This window comes from Astyanax mexicanus, chromosome 1, assembly GCF_023375975.1.
Source record: "Astyanax mexicanus isolate ESR-SI-001 chromosome 1, AstMex3_surface, whole genome shotgun sequence".
Taxonomy (NCBI): Eukaryota; Metazoa; Chordata; class Actinopteri; order Characiformes; family Acestrorhamphidae; genus Astyanax; species Astyanax mexicanus.
This window is the reverse complement of record NC_064408.1, coordinates 8,441,480-8,464,885: the sequence shown is the minus strand read 5'-3', so window position 1 is coordinate 8,464,885 and position 23,406 is coordinate 8,441,480. Positions and strand designations below refer to the sequence as shown.

At 38.7% G+C, this 23,406-nt stretch overlaps 1 protein-coding gene across 1 annotated transcript in view; it reads right to left on the bottom strand.

Moving 5' to 3' along the window:
- Window positions 1-23,406, bottom strand: part of dnm1a (dynamin 1a) — a 145,065-nt gene that overhangs the window by 26,757 nt on the left and 94,902 nt on the right. The window lies entirely within an intron of this gene.

Sequence of the window (23,406 nt, the reverse complement as noted above, 5' to 3'; positions counted from 1 at the left end):
AAGGAACCAATAAGAATAAAAGAGAAAGTGTGAGAGAGAGAGAGAGAGAGAGAGAGAGAGAGAGAGAGAGAGAGAAAGAGAGGAGATATACTGAGACACAATAAAGAGAGTGACAGAAATAAGAAAGAGGGGGAAAAACAGAGTGAAGAAGAGAGAAATAGAGAAATGACTACAGGAAAAAAACAGATGGAAAAAAGAGAAAAAGGTGAAGAGAAAAGGGTTTGGAAATAGATACTCTGAGACAGAATGAAAAGGAGTGACAGGAATAAGAGAAACAGAAAGAGAACAAGAGAGAAAAGGGGAGAGAAATAGAGAAATGACTAGAGGAAAAAAGACAGATAGAAAAAAGAGAAACTGTGTGAGAAAAAAGGTTTGGAAACAGTATAGAAAGATTTTAAGAGAGAGAGAGGTACACTGAGACAGATCGAAATGGGAATGAGAGATAGGAATAAGAGAGAGAAGGAGAAACAAAAGACAGATAGAAAAAAGAGAAACTGTGAGAGAAAAAAGGGAAGAAAAAAAGGTTTGGAAACAGTATAGAAGGATTTAAAGAAACAGAGACAGAAAACGTGAGAGATAAAAAGAGTGAAAAACTGAGAAAAGTACTGAATGAGAGAAAAAGAGAGAGAGAGAAAGAAAAAAGAGAGAAGGAAAGCTTTCTTTTCTCTGGTTTCCCCCCTCAGGCCCCACCGCAGCAGCAGCAGCAGGGCTGGAAGTGATTAGAGCGAGTGGAGCTAAAATAAAGCGTCGGGCGACACACTGCAGTCTGCAGCCGGCCGGAGCACCGCAGCAGCCTGGCGGCCCGTCAGGAGCTCAGCGGGCAGCTGGTATTCCCCTAACCCAGAGAGAGAGAGAGAGAGAGAGGGGGCACCACGCCCTGCACTGCCAGCTACAACACCACAGCAACACAGCCTTAACCCCATAAACACCACCCAACCAAACACTGCAGCTTAGCTCAGCTCAGCACAGCAGTGATCCACTTACAGACCAGTGAAGATTCATTCATACTAGGTCATTCATTCTAATGATTCATTTAAAGTAGATACTGAATAATTCATAGTGGGTACTGATTAATTCCAAGCTTATGCAGAAGTGGATATTGATACATTCATAGTACATACAGAATAGTGTATAGCAGATAGTTATCACTGAGAATTCATAGATGTAACTGGGTGATTTATAGTAGATATTGAACAATTTATATTACATACTGATATGTAATAATTCATTATAGACATTCAGAAGATTGGTTTGTTTAAGAAGAGTTTAAATAAAGAGATGTGAGAGTGGGAAGATCCTGTTATAAAGTTGTTGTTTTTTTCAAGCTCTTTTTTTAAAGAACCTAACCACACTGTAAAATCTTAGGAGCAATAAAAAGAACTTCCTAGAAGTTCAGACCAGTTCCAAAATGGACTGAGAGGAATAAATAGTACTAGAAGCTGTTGATTAATATTATAATATTCAATAGATGGTTGTAGGACTATTTCAGGAGGCCTCCTTCATGCCAGCTGCACAGCACCAGCTCAACCCTGTGTATCTGACCTGGGTGGAGGGCCTAAGTGTGTCCCAGAAATATGTGTGTGTATGTGTGTGTGTGTGTGTGTGTGTCTGTGTCTGTGTGTGTCTGTGTGTGTAGTACAGTCAGTGTTGGTTACTTGGATTTGAGAGTCAGTTTAAACCGGATTGGATGAGGCGCTGCCCGCTGGTGATTTGGCGCTGTGGTTTGTGACTGCAGGTCGGCTTGCCTTCATCTGCACTCTTCTCTCATTCGTCACAGACCACAGAGTACAAACACATCCAACAGCAACACTCAAACACAGATAAAAAAAAATATCTAGTCTATCAGTACACACCCAAGGAACAGCTTCCCTTCCTATAACTACACCCACATACACTGATTAAGCATAATTTTATATAAACATTATATTATGCTTATTAAATAAACATAATATTTCCTTGTTTTTACACCCATTGTCCATTTTTCAGCTTCGATGATATAGGACACTGTGTAGTTCGAAATAATTAGAGACTGTAGTTCTGTATATGTTTTATTAGGCACCGCTAAAAATGTAAGGGTTTATAAACAGTTTACAAAACAGTTTATTAATGTTATTAATTAGGTTATAAACCATTAATAAGCAGTTACAACACATAAATAAAAAAGGGCAACAGTTGCCTGCCATGTACCAAATAATGATTACACATTCTAGATGCTTATCTTACTTTGTCTTATTCATCAGTCAGGCTGCAGGGCTGCTCGAGTTAAGTGAAATTTAAGGGTTAATTTTATCTAGCACTCATTGCTTTATCTTTTTAACTAAGGCTGTATCTCTGAAAACATTTTGTCCTTTGAGTTTTAGAGCTGTAAAATTGACTGTGGGCTAAAGGCATGTAGGCATTCTCTGCTGCAGTGCTATTAGCCAATCAGAGGTGATATATTTGCATGTATGAATATTCATTAACAAGAGCTAAAACCTGTCTTTCTTCAGAGACCTCTAATTCAGTGATATAAAGCAGGGCTAAATAGAAACTCTAAAGCAATTTTTTCACAAAAAACAGCTCATATGGCATTCATTCATACTAGAGACCACAACTATACATTTTAAAATGAATAAAAAAAAACGATGGAATGAGACTTTTAATAACTTTATTAATTTAACTATAGTAATAACATATTAAATGACTAAACTGACTTTCTATATAATTTTTTGATAGATATGTTTAAAAAGGTTATTTTCACTGTAGTTATTTCTATGTATGTGTTGTAAGTGCTTATTAATGTACTTATTAAACTTAATTTATAACCATTAATAAACTCCTTTATAAACTATTTATAAACTATTTATAAAGGAGCCTTATTTTATAATGATACCCTTTATTATTATCCTCCTTTCACCCTGTTCTTCAGTGCTCAGGACCCCATAGCAGAGACCACCACAGAGAAGCTATTAGCTGTTATAAATGGATCTGATGCAGCAGTGCTGCTGGAGTTTTTAAACACCTCTGTGTCACTGCTGTACTGAGAATAGTCCACTAACAGTGTCATGTTTATTTGTTTATTTTATTTGTTTAATAGAGTGGAGGACAGTGAGTGGTTCAATCTAGAACCATTCTACAAGTGACTCAAATTGAATCGAATTTGACACAGATCTGAACCATGAACCCGGAAATGTGAACGAGGCCAGTGTCCTGGGATTTTCTCAGCTTTCGCAAAGCTGTGGTAGAAAATCAGGAGAACCCTCAGGGATGAGAAGAACATCACAGCTGTGGTTCGGCTGCACGCCCGGAAGGTGAGTAATCAACACAGCTGTACTGCTATTTACAGCATCACTTGTGTCTATTACACACTCTCACATATAGCGGTGCTTCCAGTGGTTCTTTGACTGATGCCATAGAGCAGTGTTCTCCAAGCCTTCTCATGGGAATCCACCACCCATTAAGTGACAAGTTGAAATTTCTCCCATTAAACTGCAGTGATTTATGCACATACCATGCACTATTAGCCCTTTTCCACCAATGTGGGTTGAGTATCTAATTTTGAACCACTTACACAAAAAGTTCTGCAAGCAAAAAGTTAATTTCCAGCTGGAACCAAATAATTTTAGGTTCTTCAGCAGAAAGTGAGAGCCAATATGCATGCCTTTCTTTTGGTCTTACAAAATTAAATGTCCAACTGTGGAAATACCTTAATTGCATTCAGCTGTAGAACTGTGTTCTCTGCTATTATTTTGATTAATCCAAAACTTTTGAGATGAGTTGGGGAGACTCTTTTAGCTAAATGGAATAAAAATGCAATAAAATGCTTACATCAATGCTCCATATTCTCCCAAAAATCTAGTATCTTTCATTTCAGAAGAAACAATGAACAAGCAAGTGTCCCATATAGTTTAGAATTTGAGATTTTTTGTGGAAAACTGTACTTTGAACATTAGCCACCAGGAGCAGGATTGAAGAACCATAAAGAAACGTGCTTCCAAAATATTTAATCAAAAAGGCACAGCACACCATCATCAAAACCTCATCCTAACTGTGAAACATGGTGGAGGGGGCATAATGGTTTGGGGCTGCTTTGCTACCTCAGGGCCTGGATGGATTGCCGTCATCAACAGAAAAATGAATTCCCCATTCAACCACAACATTTTGCAGGAAAACCTAAAACTATCTGTCCGCCAACTAAAGCTCGCTCATCAGGGGATGGATGATGCAACAGGACAGTGACCCAAAACATAGAAGTAAATCAACAACCAAATGACTTCAACAGAAGAAAATACGCCTTCCACCCTCATTGTGAATGTTAACATGTTGTGTTCAATAAAACTATGCAAACATATATTTTTTGTGTGATATTAATTTAAGCAGACTGTGTTTGTCTATTGTTGTGACTTAGACGAAGATCAGAACACATTTAATGACAATCCAAGTAATCCCAAAGGGTTCACATACGTTTTCTTGCAACTGTATCTCTCACAAATATGGTTCTTAAAGTAATGAGAGAAACAAAAGTGGTTCTGCTATGGCATCTCTTAAATAACCAGAATCTGAAGCGTGGTGTTGAGCAGGTTTACAGGCAGTCCTAGATCTAAAATAACGAGCCATCCAACTACTCTGAGCTGTCCAGGAGCTCAGGGGCTTTCCATGAGAGACAGAGAGCGAGAGAGAGAGAGAGAGAGAGAGAGAGAGAGAGAGAGAGAGAGAAAGCAAGAGAGAGAGAGAGACAGAGAGAGAGGAAGAGAGAGAGAGAGTGATGGTCCACTCGGGCAGGTGGAGATGCCAGCTGGCCTAGGTGCTCCTCACTAGAGACACAACACTCCGTTACTATAGCACTGAGAGAGTGACGTCACCTGACACTCGCTCCATCTCTCTCTCTCTCTCTTTCTCTCTCTCTCACACACAAAGGAGCGGTCTATTCTGTGACTCATTTTCCCTTCCCTCGGCCAGAGTGTGAAAAAAGAAAGGGAAAAGAGGGAGAAGAGAGAGAAGTAGAAAAAAGAAAAAGAGAAAAGGATAAAGTAATGACAAAGAGGGGAAAAGAGAAGAAAGAGTGTGAGAGTGAAGTAAAATAGAGAGTAAGAGAGAACAATAGGTAAACGAATAAAACACTAAGCAGAGAAAGAAAGAGGCAGAAAAAGAGTAAGGGGCAGAAAGACAGAAAGAGGGAGAGGGAGAGAGAATTCAATAGCAAATAGAGAAAAGATAAAGAGAAAAAAAGAAAAGATGACAGTAGGAAAATAAGAAGAGAAAGAACGAAAGTAAGTGAGTGATAGAAAAAGAGAGAGAGGTTATCAGCTAAAATGGTCAAAAAGTAAGAAAGGAGAAAGAGATAAACAGATACACATAGGAGAAAGAATTAAAATGATTGAGAAAGAGATGATAAAGGAAAAGACAGACAGACAGAATGATGAAGAAAAAAGAGTAAAACTAGAAGAGAGAGAGAGAGAGAGAGAGAGAGAGAGAGAGATGGATGGTGTGGGAGGGGGGTTATGGGAGATGAAGGAGTGGGAAGATGGGAAGAAAAAAGGAAGACGGGGTGGGGGGGGTTATCTGTCATGATTCAGGACAGGAGAACCCAGACACACACACACACACACACACACACACACACACACACACACACACACACACACCAGTCTCCCTTTTTAGAATGTCTGCCAACTTTAGTGTGAGAGAAGTTCTGAACTGATTTTCAGGCTCTTGCTAGCTGGTTGGTAGGGAGTTGCTGTGGTGTTTCTAGGTGGCTGAACTGTAGTTTTTAAATTGTTTTTGCCAAAGAGAAATTGCACAACCAAATGAATCACTGATAATTACTGTTTCCCTGATCAAATGAATCATTACTTTAGTAATATGACTCACCAGTTCTCTAATGACTCATTACCAACTACTTATTTATGAAATTAAATGAACTTTTATTCACTTTTTATAAACTGATTCACTGATTCCCTAATCTAAAACCCAAAATCAATTCTCAAAATTGAATTTCATTGATTTTCTAAACAACTGACTTATTGATTCTCTAATCAGATGACTCATTGATTCTCTAAATAGATGATGCATTGATTCTTTAATCAAATGATTCTTTGTTTCTTTAATCAGATGATTAAATGGTTCTCTAATCAGATGACTCATTGATTCTCTAATCATGTGATTAAATGATTCTCTAATGGAATTACTCAATGATTCTCTAATGGAATTACTCAAAGTTTCTCTAATCAGATGACTAATTGATTCTCTAATCAGATGACTCATTAATTCTCTAATTAGATGACTCATTGATTCTCTAATCAGTTGAATCTCTGATTCTCTAATTAAATGACTCATTGACTCTCTAATCAGATGACTCATTTATTCTCTAATCAAACGACTCATTCATTCTCTAATCAAATAACTTATTGATTCTCTAATCAGGTGACTCATTGTTTATTTAATCATATGACTCAATGATTCTTTAATCAGATGATTCATTGATTCACTAATCAAACAAATAATCATATCTGCAATTAAACAAATAATGGATTCTCCAATCAAAAGAATGATTAATTCTCTAAGCTAATTTACTACTGATTCGCCAATCAAATGAATCCCTTCAGAATTAATCACATCCCACAGTTCAGCTGTACCATATTTTCAACACATCTTCTTTGTTTCAGTGAATCAAACCAAACTGAACATGTTTTTCACCCTGGTGTGACTTACCCTCCCCCCTACATAACCTAAACACACACACACACACACACACACAAACACACACACTCACACACACTCACACACACGCACACACAACCATTTTGGCAAGGCGGTGAATGGAAGTCATCAGAAGGTGAGAAGGCTGCCTGCACTGTGTGTGTGAGGGCAGACCTCTGACTTCCCCCCTGCTCCCTTAAGACACACACACACACACACACACACACACACTCACACACACACTCACGCACACACAACCATTTTGGCAAGGCGGTGAATGGAAGTCATCAGAAGGTGAGAAGGCTGCCTGCACTGTGTGTGTGAGGGCAGACCTCTGACTTCCCCCCTGCTCCCTTAAGACACACACACACACACACACACACTGAACGCTTTTCCATGTGTTTCCATAAAGTTAAGCAGCACAGCCAGACTCTGCTGGCTCCCTCAGTTTCAGGGTAAAAGCCTTGATCCTTCAGGATGCTTCAAAGTCTTTAAGAACTGATCTGGAATTTAGCTTTTCCTTCTAAACTCAACTCTACGGCAGTCAAGAGATATCACCAGACTCTGGATGTTCAGTCCACACCAGTAGTGCTGATATAAAACAGTCAGTAATTGAAAATAAAAACTGCTTAAATACCTCAAATAATGCAAAGAAAACAAGTTTATATTTATAATGTTTTAAGAGTTCAGGAATCAAAAACCCTGGTTCTTAATCATAGTTTTCATGTATCTTTGCATGTTTTCCTCCACCAGTCTTACACACTGCTTTTGGATAACTTTATATCACTCCTGGTGCAAAAATTCAAGCAGTTCAGCTTGCTTTGATGGCTTGTGATCATCCATCTTCCTCTTGATTATATTCCAGAGGTTTTCAATTTGGTGAAATCAAAGAAACTTATCATTTTTAAGTGGTCTCTTGTTTTCTTCCATAGCTGTATATGTGTGTATGTGTATCTAAATTGGAGCAGCCTGGTGGCCAATCTTCATTAATTGCACATTGCACCAGTAAGAGCAGAGTGTGAAGGTTCAATTAGCAGGGTAAGAGCACAGTTCTGCTCAAAATATTGCAATGCACACAACATTATGGGTGACATTCCAGAGTTCAAAAGAGGACAAATTGTTGGTGCACGTCTTGCTGGAGCATCTGTGACCAAGACAGCAAGTCTTTGTGATGCATCAAGAGCCACGGTATCCATACCACCAAGAAGGACCGACTACATCCAACAGGATTAACTGTGGACGCTGTAAGAGGAAGCTGTCTGAAAGGGATTTTCGGGTGATGTCCCGGATTGTATCCAAAAAACATAAAACCATGTCTGATCAAATCACGGCAGAATTCAATGTGCACCTCAACTCTCCTGTTTCCACCAGAACTGTCTGTCAGGACTATAAATTATTGTGGTCTAAAACCAGGTGTTTCAGTTTCATTGTCCAAGCCCTGTATAGCAAACCTATATAAGCAGGTGTCCCAATACTTTTGACCATACAGTGTAGTTTGTAATTTAGTATGTAATTACAGTACATTTCAATGCAGTGGCACAATGATAGCCCTGAATTCTCTGGCCTAAACAGTTTGAAAGCTGCGAGCTGATGGAATGTCAAGCTGATGGAATAAAATTTCCGACTGGAAACCATTAAAAAGCTCTGAGTGGCACTGGTGCACTGGATTTTGGAAGGGGGGAGGGGGTCCGCAGGCACATTTGGGCTGGAGACCACAAGGAGAAAACTCGAAATACTTTCCATTGTTTTGTTTTGCTTGTGACTAATACCAGTGTAATTATAAAAGCGGAGGAAGTTCAGATTGGATTCATAAACACACCTCACATGTTTCACTCCAGCCCCCGCCTGGCTAATCCAAACAAGAACGGGGGGCTCGCAAACACACACACACACACACACACACACACACACACACACACACTCTCCAGGACATGAATGCACTGTGGATAGCGCCGTAAGCGATACTAACAAAATACCCATACACACACTTCCTTACTTTACTGTATACACTCATTTACAACAAAGAGGATGACGTGTAGCGTGTGATCATAAAAAAATGCATACAAGCCAATACAGAACAAAAACATCAGAGTGTGCAATCTTTTACTCTGTGCATTTTGTGTTTGTGCATGTATATGCATGTATTTTTGTGTGTACTCTGTGTGTGAGATTTATGCATTTTTTAAGTATGAGAGTATAATTGCATGAGAATCTGAAAAAAAAGTTGCAACAGTAAAGGAAATGCAAACCGAAAGGTTGGTACTAAAGCAGCGTCCTCAAAAAATGACTGTTAGAGGAGCAAAGATGAAGAGAGACTCACTAATTTGTAAAAAAAAATGCATGAAAAAACAATGTTTCTCAAAGTTTAGAGATTGGAAGAGTTTTGCATGTTTCTCATTTTACAGCCCATAATATCATTAAACCATTCAAGAAACTGGGAGAACTTTTAGTGCATATAGAGCAAAAAGCACAAGCCTAAGCTGTGCCAACATTTCATGATGAATGGACAAATATAAATGCACCAAAATAACTTGGAACCATTAAAAGTTAGGATTTCTTTTTTTTTATTTCATTTGTAAAAGTTACAAATTTTGACTTGGGATCCACAAGGCAGCAGATCTCTGCTGGGGTCTTTCATATTTAGATATATTTAAACAATATACTGGTAATAACTCTTTGGATATGTATATATGTGTGTTTGTATATCTGTCTATATATACATATGTGTGACTCAGAATATGTGTCTGCAATCATGTAGACTGTGTGTGTGTGTATATGTGTGTGTGTATTTATATATATATGTGTGTGTGTGTGCAGATTGTAGTGCTGGTGACTTGGGTTAGCATCAAAGGCAGCAGAAATGCAGGGCTGCATATGGGAGCAATAAGGCTGTGCTAACCCCTCATTACCAAGAAGACTGAGCCTTGGGCGGGGGCCAATGGCAATTTTCGTAATGCGCCCTTCTTTTCCCTCGCTCTGGCTTTCTTTAATTCCCTCGCAAAAACGGAAAAAAGAGACCTTCTTTTACTCTCACAAACTCTCCTCTGCTCCTGCTCACGAAAAGCTTTCCTTCATGTTACACGTTCTCCAGCACATGGCTGGAATAAAGCGGGACGAGAGGAAAAGACGGCGTTCCCTTCAGCTGAGTTCACTCTGACTAGACGCTCCGAGAGGAAACAGCCATCTCTGGACAAAATAAGTGAAATGTAAGGGATTTGTTGGGAGGGGGTGAATAGAGAGAAAGAGAAAAAAGAGGCCAATGAGCTGTATATATAAAGTTTATATATATATATATATATACAGCTCTGAAAAAAAATAGAGATCACTTTAGTTCCTGAATCAGTTTCTCTGATTTATTTTCTCTGATTTATAGGTTTATGTTTGAGTAAAATGAACCTTGTTGTTTTATTCTATAAACTACAGACAACGAATTCCAAATTAAAATATTGTCATTTACAGCATTTATTTGCAGAAAATGAGAAATGGCTGAAATAACAAAAATGATGCAGAGCTTTCAGACCTCAAATAATGCAAAGAAAACAAGTTCATATTCATAAAGTTTCAGGAGTTCAGAAATCAATATTTGGTGAAATAACCCTGTTTTTTAATCACAGTTTTTAACCATGCATCTTGGCATGTTCTCCTCCTCCACCAGTCTTACACACTGCTTTTGGATTTATAACTTTAAGCCTTTACTCCTGGTGCAAAAATTCAAGCAGTTCAGCTTGGTTTGATGGTTTGTGATCGTCCATCTTCCTCTTGATTATATTCCAGAGGTTTTCAATTTGGTAAAATCAAAGACACTGATCATTTAAATAAGTGGTCCCTTATTTTTTTTCCAGAGCTGTATATTTCTATACAAACTGTAGAGAAACACCTAAAAGAAAAAATGGGATTTGCTGTTAAACATGGTGGTGGGAGCCCTTATCATCACCAATGGACATCTAACAAATTGTTCTAAATGAAACTCACTTCTACGCTAAAAACGTGTAAGATACTTCAATTAGGTGTAAGACACTGAGTAAATTATTAAGTAAAAAGTTTTGTAACATCTAATTTTAATTAATTTGACCACAGAACAGCTTTCCAATTTAAACTTTGCCCCAGATCGGGTTGATATATAGCTTCCTCTTTGGATTTTTGAATTGTGTACGATGAACTGTGTTTAAAAAAAGTAATGTCTCTCAGAACATGCTGTGATTTCCAGTACAGAATCAGTACAGCCTGTTTTTAATGCAGTGCTGCCTGAGGGCCTGAAGATCACCAACATCAGCAGGGATTTTTTCAGTTTCTCCAAATATTCTTATTATATTATGGGCTGTAGATGGTGGACTATCCAAATTTTCTTACAATTTCTAGATGCAGTTCTTCGCAGATTGGTGAGGCTCTGTCTATATTTGCTTCTGAAAGACTCTTCCTCTTCTCTGAAATGCTCTTTTTATACTAAGTATACCAATTTCTCCCATTGCAGCTGTTTTTAATTAGTACTGCTAACTTTTCCAGCCTTGTGTAGCCTTTTTTAGGCTCCCAACTTTTTTTAAAACTAAGTTTTAAAGCGTTTTCTCTTTTTCACTTTCCTCTTTTTAATTTGTACTGACTTCTAGATACTTTTTTTTGTTTAACAAGTTTTACATCCAATACTTTAAATGAATGTTAGACACTTTTAATAAACATCAGATACCTTTAACGAGTGCTTTTCAAGACACCACTGACAACATTTTTTTTTATTAACTGCTATTATGGATTGCACCAACACTGTCTGCAGATATGATGACCTACTGAATATATATATATATATATATATATATATATATATATATATATATGTATATATATTTTTTTCTTTTTCTTCCTGCCAGAGCGTTCCCTTTAGCTGAGTTCACTCTGACTAGACGTTCTGAGAGAGGAGAGACAGATCTCTGGGTAAAACGAGTGAAGGGGAGGGGGGGTTTGTGGGGGGATGGAGAGTAAGAGAAGAAAGAGCCCATGTCTACCACAGGAATGGCAGAGAATCATCGGCGCTCCAAATTCAAACCAGGCCCTGCTTCCAGAATGACTCGCGCTCTATGAAACAATGGCACCGACCCGTTAACCCTACAAAGGCCACAGGATGTGGAGTATCTTTAACAGACTCGCACGTAGGCGACGGTGAAGGCTGTCACTGCGACCCCCCCTCAAAACCAGACAAGGTCAACCATCCAGTGTCTGAGGGAAATCCTACAAAACGCTTTTTTATCCCGGTTAACTCTGAGACATGCGCTATAAGCAGCGGCGGTTAGCATAGCCTAAAGCCAGGCTTTCATCATTAAACTAAAGCCTGGAGGAGAAACTTGAGTAGATGTGCAATAGAAGCAGTTTAAAACATAGATTAAGAACTGAAGAGGTTATAGAACAGTGGTTTTAATTCACTCCTGATCTACACTATAATAAAATATCAAAGTTCTGCAGTAAACTACCAGAGAAATGGCTTCCAACTGGCAATTTTCAGCAGGATAATGCTCATAAACACACACAGCAAGGGTTTCCCAGGAATGTCTTCTCCATATTCCAGTATCTTCCTTGACCTGCCTATATAAATATACACTATACTGAATGTGTTTGTGGATAATCCTTCAAATGAATGAATGCATTTAGCTACTATAACTCTAGAACACTAACGTTAAAATTAGTAACACCATCACTAACGTTGGGGATACACTGTATGACAACTTTTTGGAACCTTTCTTAAATTTTACAATGTACAACATCACATAAAATAAAAAAGGTACCATGGATGACCTTATAAAAAAGCAGAAAAATAATTGGAAAATCAGGTAATCCTTAACAGGTCATTTTCTAACAAAAAATAAAAATGCTGTTGGGAACTTGGGCTTTGGTCCACCCATTCCTGGAACATGTGAGTGCCTGATTTAAACAGAAAAACTCTAACATACATCAGGTAAATTATACCCATAAAATACAGTATGTTACTCTCTATCACTAACGTCGGCTGAAAATCACCTGAACGCACGCCTCTTCAAAAAAACATAGATGGGAGGAGAGAATCAACCATAACATTAATGACATATAACATCAATGAGGAGTGCCTAACCCTGAAGCTCCCCAAAGTCCCATGTAGCTCAGACAGCAGCAACACAATAAAAATCACATAAAAAAATGATGTGGGTGAAAATCACCCAGCGTTAGCGTTCTAAGGTTAGGTTGCACCCATTGCTAGCACAGATGTGCAAATGCACACACACACAACTTGTCTATCCCCTGTAGAGATGCAGTGCCAGAAAAAAATGCACTTTGGAGCAGATAAGCATGAACCTATTGCTGCTATGCCTAAAGCCAGGTATTGGCTAGAGGCAGGGCTTCCACTTAGCACTTTTCAGCAGGATAATGCTCACCCACACACACACATCAGAGATTTATCACAAATTGAGTATTTATGGTACACGCTTGGAGCCAGCTTTGTCAACCTATAAGTCTGCAGAATGTACATTTGGTGAAAGATGTTTGGCGATTATACAACAGTTAGTTCCGACCTCACAATCTAATTAGTTGAGAAGTGTTCTAGCCGTGATGATATTTGTGATAACATCACGGCCTTCTCACACTAAACCTGTATCACTCTGCCGACGCGTTGCCGAATAACGGCGTATATACACAGGACAGCTTAGAATCATCAACGGCATCAGGGGCAGCGTTAGCTTAGCACAGGCTTGCACTCAACCGCGGCATGCTCGCCCGCAGCGCTGGCTGTCTTTTGTGGAAAAAAGGGAAAGAAAATCGCTCGGCTAATGCCGTCTGACAGCCAGAACGCTAACCAGCCAGGCTAGGCTAAGCTATGCTAAGTTAATGCTGAGCTAAAGCAAACTACGCTAACCTAACCACAGTCCAGCCGGCTAGCTAACCAACACCACCCAGTAAAACAAGCAGAAATGCTCAAAAATGCGCAGCGTTCACCTAAAGAGCAGAGTATTAGCGCTATTTCACGCTCCTAACGTTACCATCTTCACTTATTCCCAATTTAGATTTCAAGCTAACTTTCGTGGTGTTTGTCTGTATGAACCATACACCGTTTTTTAGTTAAGTTTCAGTTTTGTTACAGTTGTGGTGGAACTACTTTTTGGCGTAAGGCACAGTCCATATTAAACCATAATTATTCTTAATTTCTTAAAGTTCTTTGATTTATTTTCTTTATTCATTTTGTAAAACACACTCCCTCTCGTGTTCTATTGTTTAATTATACAGTACCTCCAGTGGTGTGAAAAGTGTTGTGACTGGAAGTTAGTGCAGTGACTTCCTACAGCCAATGAGAACAAAGACATTAATTCAAGAATGACTTTTTTATCCACCTTTCCTTTTAACAGCCTGATATAATTTAACTTTTTTAAGGAAATTTCAGCAGGTATGTTTCTGCTCTGACATTCCAGACCTTCAGAAGTTCCTCTATACCTTCCTGTAGACCACATGTGCTTTTAATCCCACAGGAGCTCGACTGGTGAGAGATTCAGAGGGGCCAGATCATTTTTCAAACCAGTGGAATATTTTGGTTAAACCGTAAATCAATAAACATATACTATACTGGTTAAAGGCAATTAACCTAAAGAGCCCATTTCCTGGAAAACCAGATTTCCTCACTTGTTTTAAATTAGAAATTAACGTGGTGTGTAAACACTGGTTCAAACAGTCCATACAGTTTATACACCATAGTTTATGATAATTAATCAATCAATCAATCAACCAGCCTTTATTTTCACTCTGTAAATACATTGTGGAAAACCCTCATTTTCAATGCAGCCAAGCATTTCCAAAAGTAAAGGGACTGAAAAATAAGTTTAAATTATGAAAAAAATATTCAGAATAAAAGGATATGAAGACAGGCTAAAATGTAACGTAACAAAAACAAAGACATAAATAAATAGAATAATAAAATATAACCACAATTAAATAAATAAAGGACTAAAATAACATCACAACTATAAAAAAGCAAATGATGGAACTAAAATAAATAATAATAATAATAATAATAATACTAATAATAATAATAATAAGTTAAAAATATATAAAAGGTATATATATTTAGGTAAAAGGCTAAAAATAAAACCAGTAATAAAATAAATTGAATAAAGGGCTAAAAGGTAAAACATAACATTAGATAAATAAAAAGACAAAATAATTAAAATAAATAAAAAGGTAAAAGAAAAAAAAAACTCAAGTAAAACAGGTACAGGCTAATGAAGCCATTCAACTACCTTTAGTTGGACTCTAATCCCTGTCAAAAAGTACTGCCAATAATATAAGACTCTCTAGAGCTGATGAAAATATAAACCTACAGTATAATAAGTACTATACCTAATGCCAGGTGTGGGCTACAGAGGTATAAAGCCCCCAGCATCGAGCTTTGAAGCTCTCTGGAATGATGGTGCTCTGTCCAATACTATTGGACTGAGTTGTGAAGGAGGTACGGTGGTAATGTTTTAATATATTAACCTATATATATATAACACTCTTCTAATTTAAGACAATCAGGTTCTAACAGAAATACCCCAAAATCTATAAAAACACAACATTGAAACACTACATTGCTTGGTATTCTTGCTACCTAAATGTCTTTTGAGAAGTGTTGTGAGAAGAAATAACAACATTATAAAGTGGTAAATGCCTTACTGTCCCAACTTTTTTTTTGGAATGTGTTGCAGGCCTGAAATGAAGGAATGGATAGATGGATAGATATCAACAAATTAAATTAAATTGAGCAGTTAGGAAATAACATACATTAGTTTCATACTGTCTGCATACAAATAAATGTTTGCATTTATTATTTTTATTTGAATTTTTTCACTATCAGGATTTGTTATATATATATAACATTAATATACATATGTATATATAAATATATATATATAAAAACTATACACAACATTTTCCCCAAATTGTCATTTGAGCATTTATTGGTAGAAAATGAGAAATGTCTGAAATAACAAAAAAGATGCAGAACTTCAAATTCAGACCTCAAATAAAGCAAAGAAAAATGTTAATATTCATAAAATTTTAAGAATTCAGAAATCAATATTTGGTGGAATAACCCTTGTTTTTAATCACAGTTTTAATCATGCATCTTGGCATCATGTTCTCCTCCACCAGTCTTACACACTGCTTTTGGATAACTTTATGCTGCTTTACTCCTGGTGCAAAAATTCAAGCAGTTCAGTTTGGTTTGATGGCTTGTGATCATCCATCTTCCTCTTGATTATATTCCAGAGGATTTCAATTTGGTAAAAATAAAGAAACTCATCATTTTCAAGTGCTTTTGATTGCAGATATGTTCAGAGAACTGAAATGAGTCAGTCCTGACATCACTGTGCTGTCTCAGCCATTCATAAACTGTAGCATGACTGGAGTTTGTGCATAGTCTAGCTCCTGAAACTGTGTTTACACAGAAGGCTAAGGTTGTTCAACTCGGGGCCGAACATCTGGGTGTCCGTTTGAGCTCGCGCTCTAACCTCTCTAAATCTTCCATTAAAAAGCATGAGCGTCCTGGCGCGGCTCGGGAGGGCCTTTAATGAGAGGGCAATGGTTTGTTAACAGCGGAACGAGAGTAAAAAGCTTTGAAACGTACTGTTTTGTAGCAGTTCACGCCTTTCGAGAAGACTGCGGGCCTGCACTCGTGAAACCAAAAGCAATCTCCAGCCAGAACATCCCTCTAGTTTAAGCTCACCCACACGTTTCAAGTATATCAAAGGAGCAGAGGCTGAATCAGGCTAATATGACCATAAAGTGCTGGGAAATGAAATGGCTTCCTTTGTTATGAGACTTTAGGAGCTGTTTTATAGTTGGTCTCGTATACGTGTGTAACTGAGACTGGTTTTTAGAGGGGGAGCTGGCAGGACTGGAGTGGCACCTACTTGCTAGTGCTGTTGTTTGGGCATGAAAGTTTGTTTTTTTGCATTGACCATGCATTTGATGCATATCCGTGGCTCTACATGACATAAAATGCAGCATTTGATCGACACTGATGCAGCATTATAGGTCAGGAAAAGCAAAGAGAGAGAAAAGAGGGTAAAAGCAAGTTTCCTACATGGTTTTAGACTTCTTTTAACAGTTAGCCCACACAAAATTGACCAAGAAAATTGTAGCTTCTGATCTATACGCAAAAAGATAATAACAGATAATGCTGCTTTGTTGGAATTCAAAGTTGCAAAGAAATTAAAGGAGAACTCCAGTTTAAAATGGACTTTTGTTTTAGTAAAACATGATAAAAAGTACTTACCTTTGATGAATAACGCACCTCCATTCTCCCACAGCGTTCTGAGATCCAGAAATTCGAACAGTTTGTCCAAACACCCTTCCGACTGGGTGATACGAGGCATTATTTGCCCTGATAAATCACTTTATACACCTTTATTCAGGCTCAAAGTAGCTCCACTCCTCCTAGAATCCAAAGAGCCCTGACATTTAAAACGAGGCATTAATAACTTAAAAAGTGCACAAGAAGCTTATTAAAATCCACTGTTTACATCCCATAGAGCTAGCTTCAGCTCCGTGCGCCGCCATATTTATATTGATGTCATAGACATGTATACATAGACTCCGCCTAGCATTGCAGCCGACGCCAGGTGGCAGGCTATGCAGAGTCTATGTATATACATGTCTATGCTATTATCAGTACAGTAATGGCGGCGCTCGGAGCTAAAGCTAGCGTTATGGGATGTAAACAATGTTTGTTAATTCCTTGTTTTAAATGTCAGGGCTCTACAGATTCTAGCAAAGAGGTGTGGAGCTACTTTGAGCTGGATAACAGAGGAAAACGCGATTTATCAGGGAAAATTATGCCCCGTATCACCCAGTCTGAAGGGTGTTTGGACAAAGTATTAAAATTTCTGGATTTCGGAACGCTGTGGGAGAGTGGAGGTGTGCTTTTCATCAAAGGTAAGAACTTTTTATCATGTTTTACTACAGTAAAAGTACATTTTACACCAGAGTTCTCCTTTAAGATGTTTTTGTCCATATCCAAACCCATGCAGACACAGAAAGAACATGGAAACTCCACCCAGATAGGGACTTGAACCCAAGACCCCAGTGCTGGGAGGTGAACGTGCTAACCACTAAGCCACCGTGCTGCCATTCATCATTCTAATTCTCGTAGTAAGCAGAAGAGGAGAATCAAAGGTCTAAAAAAGGCAGAACATGCTGAATAAAAAACGAGCACACTTGTTTATCTCATCAGTGGGGATGTGGGAACAGTGCATGCCTCCATAGCTTTCCCTTCCATCTCTCTTCTCTCCTCTTCACTCTTCCTCCCGTCATCCGGTTTACAGTGCAGCAGCCCTGTTTCAGCTTCTTCTTATCAACGGCTGCCATTTACAACATGCTGTGTTTTTTTTTTTTTTTCAGTCTGATTCCTCTCAAGCTGCGGAGTGTGTGTAAGTGTGTGTGTGTGTGTGTGTTTAAGTGTGTGTTTTTAAGTGTGGATCTGTAGGTGTAATACCTCATCACCACACTATACAGCAATGTGTGTGTAGACAGATATTGATCTCATCAACGTTAGAGGGACGTCTGGCAGTGGTGTTAGAGTGCTACTCCCGCGCACTACATATCACACTGATAACACACACACTCACACACACACACACAGTGCAGAGGCTGTATTCTGCTCGTTCTTATCTTCTCTACAGCTCATTGAGATTCGCAGGCCTCACAGCTCTGCAGACGGGTTTCTCAGCCCTGCTCTTATCTTCCGTACGCTGAAGTTGATTACTACCACATGCTTTGTGTTACAGCACATGTACCGTGTGATGCTTGCTCACTGTTAGAATCACCACTACTGTGAAAATCAGTGTAAACTAGGGGTGTAACGGTACAAAAAATTCACAGTATGGTTCACACCTCGGTATTAACCCCACAGTTCGAAAAGATTTCAGTACGGTTGGTGGAAAAAATAAAGAGGCTGGTCATTCTGTATAGCTTCACATTTTCTTATTTCATAATAACAATGAATCTTTTTTGGGATGGAATGTTCTAACGAAGCTCAAGTTTTTTTTATTAAATGCTTGAAACCAGGGTTCTCTCCTACTGTCATCATGAGAGGCTTCAACTTTCAGATCTTGTTGGAACAAACAAACAATGAGCCTGATTGTGGCCTTTTATTAAGAACAAAAACAACAGCATTACTTTAACTGATTAAGAAATATCAGCATTTGATTTTTAAACAGAGAGAGAGAGAGAGAGAGAGAGAGAGACAGGTGGCATGAGCAAAAGAGAGAGAGCAAGAGAGACAGAGAGAGAGACAGACATCGCAAGCAAGAGAGACACAGACAGATGGGTGAGCGAAAGACATAGAGAAAGACAGACAGACGTTGCAAGTGAAAGAGAGAGAGCAAGAGAGAGAAAGACAGATGGTGCGAGCGAAAGACATAGAGAGAGACAGACAGACAAACGGCGCAAGTGAAATGTAGAGAGCAAGAGAGAGAGAGAGAGAGAGAGAAAGAGACCCAGTACAAGCGCCTAACCCTGCGTTCACACTGGAAAGCGACAGGCGACCGCTAGTTTCCTATGGCAGTGCAGCAACGGTGTGTGGACAGTTGGAATGATCTGCGTTTATGCTAATAGCAACAGTGCTACAGCTACACTTTCCGGGTAGCCGCTGCACAGTGATAAATATTGCTCATCCAGTAACACATGTAGTGCAAAGTTCACAAGTATGTGAACACTAACCAGTCGTCATCTATGTGAAAACCCTTAACGTATCCTTACTTTACTGCCCTAAACCATATAAAGTCATCTTTTACTTTATTTTAACCCTTTATGTTGGAGTTTACTGTAGTATATTAACCCCATCCAAGTCATCTTGCACTGACACAATTTTACCTTTACTTTAACCCCTTAAATAAGAAGCAAGATCTTCTTTTTGCTTTGCTTTTAACTCAAATAAACTTAAGTAAAATTTTATTTACTTTAATGCTTTAACATCTTAAACAACAAATTCATCTTTACATTAATCCAGTAATGCCATATGTCCTGAAACTCATTATATGACAACTGCATGTGTTGAATATAAAGCTGAATATGAAGAAGGATGTGAATATAGTCTGAATTGTGGGGTTTAAGGGGTTAAAACCAAACTATCATTCTTAACCCGCTCAAGAAAGAACACGCTGCTTCTGAAATGCAGCAGAGCTGAGCTGTACTGGAAACAATAAGAAACGAGACAGCCTGGACTAGTCATTTCTTCCAGTCCTGAGTAAAACCTTCAGCATTCTCTTTTCTCTTTTCTTTCCCCGCCTTTTCTCTCTTTTTTTCTCTCTCTCTTTCTTTCTCTTGGCTGGGCTGTGTAACTTCAGGACTGCTGACCCAGCTCCCTGAGGAGACGTGCTTTGCTCAGGTTCGAGAGGAGAAACCGTAGCTAAAGCAAACACAGTCACCGCACAGCGTTCAGCCACAGACACAGCGTTCTCTGGATCTGTGTCTCAGGAACGCTGCCCCAGCTCCGCCAACGCTGCCATCCCTATTTACCCCCCACAGTTTACTGACGGAGGCTGCAGTTATACAAAATAAAGGGCAAATGAGAGGTTAAGGAAGACGCAAAGGTCTCAGAGTTTAAACAAAAGAGTGTTTAAATGACTCAGACTGAGGATCTTTAGTGGTTTAACCCTTTCATTCCTGCTACTGCCTTCTGATGTCGCTTTGGTCTGAACCAAAATAGCAAGAATGAAACCAGATCAAAGGGCCAACATTTGGTTCGATCAAAAAAGAAGGTTTTCTTCTTCAGGGTCAGTTTGAACATTGGTCCAATTCGTTTGGTAAGACTTTCAGACTAATTACAGGAAACTGAGGAAGTCTATCACCACTCATTATAAACAATAGAAGAAGAAACAGAATCAGTGTTGGGCTGAAATCCAACTCCACTTTGTATGGGGACAACAGATTATGCTGCTGATTCCTGTATCTACTGTAACTGTAGATTAATCCTAAAAAAACTGTAGATGAATCTGTTACATGTGCACACATGAAGAAAATCAGATTCTGGTAGGGAGGCACAATTCAGCATAACACTAGCATAATGGAAAACAACTCACCAAAATTAACAAACTTTTTTTTCCATGATTTTGGTATATTTATACGTATTTATTTTTGATTTTGGTTTGTTTTTGGTGTCTTTTAACCTTTCTTTTGTAGTTTCTTTTCTTTTCTTTTTTTCTTCTTTTATTGTTTTTAGTTATTGATATTTTTTTACTCCTTTATGTTCTCAGTTCTATTTATTAATCTGTAGTTGCATTCTTATCATTTAGATTTTCTTACCTACGATTCTTATTTTTTTTATCTTATTTATTTTATTTTTAAAGGTGATGTCCGTACGTTTTGAGATTTAGCGCCCTCTCTGGTGAGAATAGGTAATTGCACTGAGCATGCGGAAGAATCATTTTAAACTGGGTGGGTGTGATGCGGTCTCTTTTCAGAGCGAATGAATCCGATTCCAGCTTATGTTCAGTCAGAGAGAGAGAGCACACTCCGTCTGAAACTTAATTTCAACTTCACGCTTTGGTTTTATTATGAGTGAATGAGCTACTGAGGTTTTAGTTTCCACTTCTGAAGTCTCTATTGCTCCACCAGCCATTTGCGTTCAGTAAAACCGAGCCAGATCCTCTTTCAGAGACTCTACATGTGACGTAACTACGTAAGTTTGTGTGATGTGGCCAGAAGAACTCCTACTCAGAAATGCTTCTGCTTTCAGTTTAGAAACAAAATAATACAGACTGCCACTCTGAATATCTTATGTCTTATTAAAATGCTGGGTCTAATTATTTATTTATTCTTTTTCTTTACCAATCCCTTTCCAATATATTGGCTTGGCTACACTGTAAAGGAGGGCCACCCTCAATGTACTCCAAGTTTAAATAAAGGTTGATTGAAGTAAAGTCAACTATAAAGAGACTCCGCCCACATAATGTAGGTGATGAATGATACAAGAATGTAGGACAGTTCTATACAAACTAAATAGACAATTATGCCACAATGTATCCAACAGTACAGGCACAACAGAGCTACCTCACACAGTGATAGGAAACAACTGGACATGCTGATCCACTTTACTGTGACCAACATGGACCTGATGCTCACTCACTACTTTAAAAATCTTAAAAAAATGGGTAAAAGCCTCAGTATCATCAATACATTTTATACAGCCCTATAAAAAGGCTTACAGAGGTTACATCTGGGTAGTGCACCTCCTGGTGAGAGATCATTCACTGCTAGCCATGCCTTTACAATGTACTTAAAGACAATTTGCCCAGTTTAAAGACTTTAAGAGGCGGGAAATGATCAGACTAAGAGAGGAGAATGGTATTTTCTCTCATGGATGGATTGCCTGCCATTAAGGCTTTTCGTCAGCCAGCCAATGTCTCCTTTGTGTGTAGTTTTATCTTGATTGGGAAACCTGAACCTGGACACTATAGTAATGATCACAGCCATATTCCAAGATAACAATGTCAGGATTCATGGTGCTGGAATTGTGAAAGAGTTCAGGGTTCAGGGAGCATGAGATCATCATTTTCACACATGGATTGAGAGAGAGTTCACCACAGAGTCCAGACCTTAACCTCATTGAGAATCTTTGGGATGTGCTGGATGGAGAAGAGCTGCTTTGTGCAGTGGTCAGACTCTACCATCATCAATGCAGCTGTAAGATCTTGGTGAAAAATTAATCCAGCAACACTGTATTAAAATATATCTTGTGACATTTCAGAAGCTTATCGAAACAATGCAACAGTGCATGTGTGCTGCAATTAAAGATAAAGGCGGTGCACCAAAATATTAGTGTGTGACCTTTTTTTTTTGGCTAGGCAGTGTATTTATATTATATCATATATATTTATTTATAAAAGCACCTAGGGTTTAAAGGTTAAAGAGTGAAGAGAGGAAAAGGTAAACAGAGAGAAAGAGAGAGAGAGAGAGATGGAAACAGTGAGATGTAAGGAAAAACAGTGACTGAAAATTGTGGACTAGAAAACAGACTAGAAGTCTTTCCATGATGGATCTGTGCTAAACCGCAGTCTGGAGCCACTTGCCGGAGTGTACAGATCACTCCGCTGCCTTCAGTCCGTCCTATTACCTCTATATCCACCAAATCTGCTCCAGATTTCAACCCTGCTCCCCAGCCTCGCTCACTGTCTGCCCTCTGCGCTGATTTTTTCGGGGGGTTGGGGTAAGTGTGTGTGTGTGTGTGTGTGTGTGTGTTGGGGGCTTTCGGGGGTGTGCTGGAGGTGCCGCTGGGTTGCGAGGGGTGCTGCATAAAGGCCTCTTTATTCGTGCGGGACAGGGAAAGGAAATCAGCTTCAGCAGAAAAAACACAGCAGGCCGAGCGGGGCCGCACATCTGGAGTTATTACAACCCTGCCCGCTCGCCAGAAAACTCCGACATTCCTCCACCGGCTACAAAGCCACGCAGCCTCCAGAGTCATCCACTCCGACTCCCACACATGCACACGGCCCGACACACACACACACACACACACCACCCCTGCTCATACACACACATAAAGACACACAGATTATTTTCATATAATGTCCGCACATGGAGTCATATATATATATATATATATATATATATATATATGTATACAGTGCATCCGGAAAGTATTCACAGCACTTCACTTTTTCCACATTTTGTTACGTTACAGCCTTATTCCAAATTGTATTATATTAATCTCTTTCCTCAAAAATCTACACAAAATACCCCATT